This window comes from Macaca mulatta, chromosome 7 (assembly GCF_049350105.2).
Source record: "Macaca mulatta isolate MMU2019108-1 chromosome 7, T2T-MMU8v2.0, whole genome shotgun sequence".
NCBI classification, from domain to species: Eukaryota; Metazoa; Chordata; class Mammalia; order Primates; family Cercopithecidae; genus Macaca; species Macaca mulatta.
The window spans coordinates 130157987-130165375 of record NC_133412.1 but is presented as its reverse complement, the minus strand read 5'-3'; the positions used below and the strand labels follow the sequence as shown (position 1 = coordinate 130165375).

General features: G+C 37.6%; 1 non-coding gene across 1 annotated transcript; it reads right to left on the bottom strand.

Annotated features, from left to right (window-relative positions):
- Positions 1-356: 356 nt before the first annotated feature.
- LOC114680004 (small nucleolar RNA SNORA25) lies at positions 357-483 on the bottom strand. Its single transcript, XR_003732081.1, has one exon. It is a non-coding gene; the product is annotated as a small nucleolar RNA SNORA25 (small nucleolar RNA).
- Positions 484-7389: the final 6906 nt, after the last annotated feature.

Genomic DNA, 7389 nt, shown 5'->3' with positions numbered 1-7389 from the left:
TATTCTTTTAATATATTGCTGGGTTCAATTTGTTTATATTTCATTTAGAATTTTTACATTAATACTATAAATTAGATTACTGCTCCCTCTCCCATGGTGATCTCTTCTTCTTGACTGTCTTTATCAAATTTTAGTATTACACTTATATAAACATCATAAAACAAATTGGGGTGCTTTCCATCTTTTATTATAATCTGAAATAATGTAAATGATATTAGAATTATCTCTGCTAACTGTTAGATTGCATTCAGCTGTAAGATCAACACTTTTAATTTTTAAATTTTTTAAAACTTTGAGACATGTATTTACTTTCCCACATCACCAATCACGGCCTAGTATGATTATGAGTGGCTAAGTCTTATATCCCTTCAGGAAAACATAGCACTATTGAATGACTATGGCATCCTATGGAGAACTTCAATCTCTTGTCATAGCCTTTAGAGTTCCTGGCTTCAAGGCCTGCAAACTCTCTTTGAATGACCTACTGAATACTTTTTTTTCAATAAAAAAGCTTCAGCTATTAAATAATCAGAATTTTTTTAGTGCTACATCTTCAATTACCTTTGTAATAGTTTATATATTAATTACTCTTTTAAAGTTTTTAAATTTCTTCTTGGGTTAATTTTGCTCATTTTGTTAGTAAGTCATTTCTTCCAGGTTATCAAATTGCTGTCACAGACTTTTACATGGTGTATTCTTATAATTATTTTCATCTCTTTTGTTTTGCATTTATTTGTAGCTCTGTACTTCCCATTCTTAATCTTTCATGTTTTCTATCTCTTTTCTCTATTCAGGCAAATCGCAGTTTATTTATTTTATTGCTGTGTTCATAGCATCAGTATTTGGCTTTTCCCTACTATTTTGGTGTTTTCTATTCTATTAATTTTATCTTTTGTCTTTGCTAATTCCTACTACTTACTTTCTTTGGTTTATTTTATTTTTCTGTTACTGATTCTTCCTCTTTTTTTTTTTTTTTTTAGATGGAGTCTCACTGTTTTATTTTAATACAAAATATTCAATGTGAATCATTCCCCTTTCCATGCTTTCTAGATAGCATATAATTTCAGTTTTAAAGGTCTCTTTGATGCTGGAGTTAAGAGAGTGTTTCTTAACTTCCAAAATGTTTTCAGTCAACATTTTATTACTTATTTCTAATTTTGTTGTGGCCTGTGAGTGTTCTATATTTTAATGTTTTTAAAGGTTTTCTTTGTAGTCAAATACATATATCATCAATATTTGTACTATTTATATTCCTACAAAAATTCACACTCTATGTCAGTAGGATAGAAATTACACATGATTTTATTAATCTACTTTATTGTTATATTATTCAATTCCTCTCTGTCCTTACTTATCTTTTTGTGTAGTGAATCTTTCTACTTCTGAAAGGGATGTTTTAAAAATTACAACTATAATTTTATTAGGTTTTTGCATTTCTACAAGCTCTTTTTAACTATTCGGCTGCAAAGTTATTTGATGTGTATGTTTGTGACTATCATATCTCCTCTATAAACTGTGTTTTTTTAATTGTCTCTATTCATGTCCTTCTTAAAATGCTACCTGGTAACAGCCTGTATGATGCCACAGTCTCCTAGTTTGGATCCATGTCTTTGCCTACTCCTTAAACGTACATGTTCCTCTGTATTCTGATCTTCCTCTCCTCCTCCTGTAAGCACAAATAAATACACATCTCTCACCCAGATCTCTCTCGGAGCTCAAGACTCCTACAACTCATTTCTGCCTAGATTGTTGTCTTGAATGCAGCACACACAGCTCAAAAGCAAAATTCCCCTCCTTCACCCTGAACCTGCCTTTTCTCTCTTTAAAACATTACTTTTAGCTTTTTTTCTTATAAACAAAACATTGCTCAGTTTTGTTTTTCCACTAATCTGACATTACATAATCCAAGCAAACTGCCTAATGTGGTTCCTGACAGGTTGTGAGTTCTCCAAAAATTTAGCTACTATTATCAATAGAATCCAAGTTTACATTCACTGTCAGTTGCCACTTCATGCTGTCAGGAGGTACTTTTTTTGCCACATTACCACAGTAGTGTTGGCTCTTTGATCTTTTATGAACACAAGAAAAAGACAATTAGATCTCAACCCGCATACTGTGGGATAAAACGTGTCTTGCACTGTGCTATAGTGGGAATCAAGGAATGGTCATGGTTTAGCGCTTCTTTCCAATGGTCCAATAATTTACTTGACTCCATTAGTTGCATTCTTGAGTTCCAGTGACACGACCAATTTAAAATAGTTTTTGGATGAATCAAACAGAACTATAATGAACAGCCTAAATTTTTGGTTTCTTCTTTGAATCCTAGTTGATGGCAGAGAGCATGTTTACTTGCTGATTGGGTGGTAGATTTGACCACTGTTTAAGAATCAGCTCCAGAAATTTGATTTTGCAGAAAACTTCTGGGTATATTAAGACAAATTCTTCTGTTCACTGGCTTTTCATGTCCTTTAGGAGAAACCTCCACCTGGAAACCACTCCAACACCCACCAAGGCACTTGAGTGAAAACATTAGCATATAGTACATGGCCCAATTAAAATAGAGACTAATAGAAACTGGTAACATGCAGATGTACGCCTCTCATTATATAAGTCCTCACCTCTCACCCTTACCACCAATCACACACATAGCTACTACCACTGACAACACAGCCTTTCCAACATGGAACAAGCCTTGTTTCTGAACAGAAACTGCTTTTTAAAATCAACTAACAATCAACAAATCTGGTCATCGATTAGACTAGAAGAATTTCTCTCCCTTTTCTCATATTTTGTGCCTTCTGTCTCATAATGGTTTTCTGTTTTGTCACCCTCACAGCTCCGTGGAACTTGAATGCCAACAGCTCTTCATCTGTTCACATTAAAGAAAATTAGAAGGAGGAGGAGGAGAGAAGAAAGTCCTATCATCAAGTTTATTACTCCCAGGGTGGTCAGCTTTCTATTTAAGGGAATATGCCCAAATTTCAGAACTGGTTTAGTTTATGCTCTGAAAAACATAGGCAATTATTCACCTGCCTCTTACATATTTGTGTGTCTGGCTGTGACTTTCGATGGAGGGCAATAAAAAGGAATCATTAAGAAGCCTAGTCTAGATGATGTGTTTTCTCTCTCTGAAAAAGAAGAGTGATGGCTTTTGCCTAAGTACCCAAAATTAAATATATAAGCTTTCTACATGGAAGCCTAAATAGCTTATTGAATTAAAAAAAAAAATCATAGAGCTTTAAAGTAAAAACACTCTTTTTCCCATTTCTGGAAAAATTATATTAGTAAAAATTATTTGGCCAGAATCTCTCAGACTGTGCAATTTTTAATGTAGTGAATAGAAAATTAAATACGATTTTCCACTGCAACTGTCTTTGATAGTGAATAAGACATGTCACCATGTGTGTGGAAGGCTCCTCCATAGATGTGTTAAAGATTTTATTTATCTCTTCCTTGTGCTGTTTTGACTAGTGCTTCTATTTTGAGGGAATTTAACATTTAAAGGAATATGTGATTATACTCTAGTTTTGCATTTATATTTAAAAATAGGCAAAATAGAATTTCTGAATTCAGAAGAGAGAATACCAGTAACCAGGCTGTTTTAAATTTATTTGCTTGATGATGCTGTGTAGGTCTTAAGATTTTAGGACAGCTTGGCTGGGCGCAGTGGCTCACGCCTGTAATCCCAGCACTTTGGGAGGCCAAGGCGGGTGGATCACCTGAGGTCAGGAGTTCAAGATCAGCCTGACCACATGGTGAAACCCCGTCTCTACTAAAAATACAAAAATTAGCCGGGCATGGTGGCAGACGCCTGTAATCCCAGCTACTCAGGAAGCTGAAGCAGGAGAATCACTTGAACCTGGGAAGCGGAGGCTGCAGTGAGCCAAGACCACGTCACTGCACTCCAACCTGGGTGACAGAGCAAGACTCCATCTCAAAAACAAACAAACAAAAAAAAGATTTTAGGACAGCTTAAGAAGCCAACATTAAGAAACATGTGTGGGCATGTCCATAGTCTGGACTAGGCTGTGTACTGTAGGGATATGTATTGTCTGGCATACTAATGTCAGAAACAATCAGTTCCTCTTCAAACTTCCTGGCTTTCTCTAGTGGCTAGTGTCTTTTCATAGTGCTAGAAATGATAAGTTCTTGTTCTCTAAACAACCCTTCCCACCTTTGCCGTGCCCAAACATGTCTAAACATGGCCTTCCCATTCTCCCTGCCTCTTCTCTTTGCAAATTGCACATTTACCTTATTTGGAAAAGTTTAAGTCTTTTACCTTATTTAGAGAAGTTTAAAATCTTAGCCAGTCGGGTTAGTTTAGATTGTGTGGTCTGACTCCAGCCAATGGAGAGGACACAGGAACAAGAGCTGTGTTAGGGATAAAAACCCTCCTCTCCTTTGCTGTGTGTGCTCTTGCAATCATGATAGATGCAGGCAGCACCCTCCTGCAGAAGTAAATGTGCCTTGCTCAGAAATTTTCTAAGTGCTGGTTTTTCTTTGGGGCACCAAGCACTTGTTTCCAACACTGAGAAATGCACTGCTACTAGTATTATGTTTAAATGGGCAAACACATTAATTTCAGGAATGTCTTAGATTAGAATTCTGCAAACTTTTCTGTAGAGTGAAACTGTAAATATTTTAGGCTTTGCAGGCCATATGAACTCTGTGACAACTGCTCTACTCTGCCATTGTAGTGCAAAAGCAGCCATAGATGATACATAAATAAATGAGCATGGCTATGTTCCAATAAAACTTTATTAGCCAGGTGTGGTGGTACACAGCTGCAGTCCCAGCAACTTGGAAGGCTGAGTTGGGAGGATCACTTGAGCCCAGGAACTTGAGGTTACAGTGAGCTTTGATTGCTCCACTGCACTCCATCCAGCATGGGTGACAGACTGGAACCCTGTCTCTACAAAAAAAAAAAAAAAAAAAGAAAGAAAAGAAAGAAAGAAAGAAAAGAAAAAAAAAAATCTCTTGTTGCAACTGACTGAAGGCCAGCTCCAATGAGCTTTAGAAGAAAAGGAGGTGACTGGCATATGGAACTGGAAGAACACCAGCACAGCTGGATTTAGTAGTCCAGGTGAAGTGCCAAGCACCAAGACCCTCACTCACACTCTCTTCAACTCTCTCTTCTGCTAGTTTCTCCTCTTTTCTGTCAATCTCATGTATTTCTGCTGAAAAAAACAAAAGAGACTGACTGGAAATGGCTAGAAAGATGGCTCTGGCTAACCTACACTGATATCCTTACAGTTTATGAAAATAAGGGAAGAAAAACCTCTTTGTTAATGTCCATAGAGGCAATTTCATGCAAGGTTGGCACAGCTAGTTTGTTAGCCCCATGAACAATCACTGTGGCTGAAGAATTGGATATAATGAGAATCATTATGATTGACAGCTCTATTAGGACCATATGGTATAGCCAAAGAGTGCCCTAAAACAGTGGGACTTAATCCTGAAAGCCAATGGTACCCTTTTAAACAACAAATATTTTGTAATGCTCCCTTTTCTATACTGTGTCTGTAAGAGTTTGACCAGAAGAAAAGCAGAACCACTGGGATACATATATTCTCTCTTTCTCTCACTGTCTCTCAGTCTCTCTCTCTCTCTTTCTCTCTCTCTCTTTCTCACACACACATACACATAAACACACACACACAGCACATGTGGAAAATTAGGACTTTATTGACCTTATGAACTGTGGTATCTGGTGAGAGTCTATATGAGGCTGTTGTGCCTCCAGTGCTAAAACCTCAAGTCCACAGGGCAAGTAGTTGAGAAGCGAAGATGGATATGAAATAAGGGAAGTAGTCATAAACTAGAATCTATGAGGCTGAGCTGGAAACATGAGGATGGACTAGACTCCATGTTTGACTTTCATGACCTCCAAGCTTCCAATTCAACCCTGCAGGCATCCTGCAGAAACTGGTGCACTTTACCATGAAGCTAAACATGACCTGGCCCAGGTATCAGGGAAGCTGAAAGAGGATGTTGCAGGAGCTGGAGTTGCTGTGGGCTCACCAACCTGGCAAGCCAGCAGATAAGGACCACATATGTGAGATGCGAAAGCACTCCTTTCCCTGCTTCGATCTTCAGAGGATAAGAAAAATAAAGCCATTTTTTTTTACTTCTATCCTTCAAATTGCTCACAAAAGTCTTTTTTTTTTTTTTTTTTTTTTTAGCTGATACTAATCTGGAACTTTGCAGAGAAGAGAATTTGGAGAAATTAGTTCTAGCTTAGCTAAATTGGCACAGTTCAAATCTACCACATATATGGTGCCAGTTACTACTTTTTTCTCAACTCCAAATCCACCCTTCTGTACTTTGCTTTGTGGTACTGGATCTGGTACTCTGAAAAACACATTTCTGCACTATTTGCTGGCTTCATGTTAGAGTCTGCCAGTAAAGGGCACTAAAGAAAAACGATGAGGTTAGGACAGGAAGAAGGATGTTTTCCTTCGTATTTCCTGTGGACTTCCTGTCTGCTTGTGTGCATCACCCAGGCTTGCCTCTTCACCTTGGAAATTATAGTTCCTTCCCAAATCAGTGGTTGGATCCTACTTGCTGTTTTTCCCAACCCTTCATCCCACTCCTGCTCAAAGATGCATGCACCAGACAACCAGCATCATTTCTTCAGAAGTTCAGGCCTCAACCCCGCAAGGCTCCTCCTCCCAATGCCAACACAGCCCTAGGCAGGTAGTGCTTCTTTCTCAGAGGCTGAGTTTCATCTCCATAGGGCCCCACCTCTGTGTTCCTAAGTTTTATTAATTCCAAGCTCTTCTCTGTTTTCCCAGTCCTAGTAGTGGTAGCTGCTGCCTATAGTTGCTGTGTCTGTGAGAGGGTATATGTCTTCCTTTTTAGCTGTTTAGTTACTGAGTTGATAATTGTGTATAGCTTACCATTCTTTGTATCAAATTCTTTATGTTCAAATAACTGATATGGTTTTGTCTCCTGAGTGGACCCTGACTGATACATATCCTGAAATAAAACTCATAGATAATAAAATGTACTTATAAATATAATTTTAAAAGTGAAAGATCAATATAATCCCTAATAGAAAAAATGCAATGCAGTCATATGTATTTTAAGACTTTCACATGTGACCAAGATGGAGTAATGAGGATAGGACTTAATCTTCCACATGAAATAACTGAAAACAAAAGAAAACAGAAAAACCACCCAGACAAAGTATACAAACTAATTGGATATAAAAACACTGGTCCCTTTCCGCAGATAAGGGATGATAATAGAAAGGAAAACAAAACAAAATATCAGGCAGCAGGTAACAAAAGACAGTGACCTCTGAGAGACAGGAAACAAAATAAATGATCCGGGCCAGGTGCAGTGGTCACACCTGAAATCCCAAGATTTTAGGAGGCCGAAGTGAGA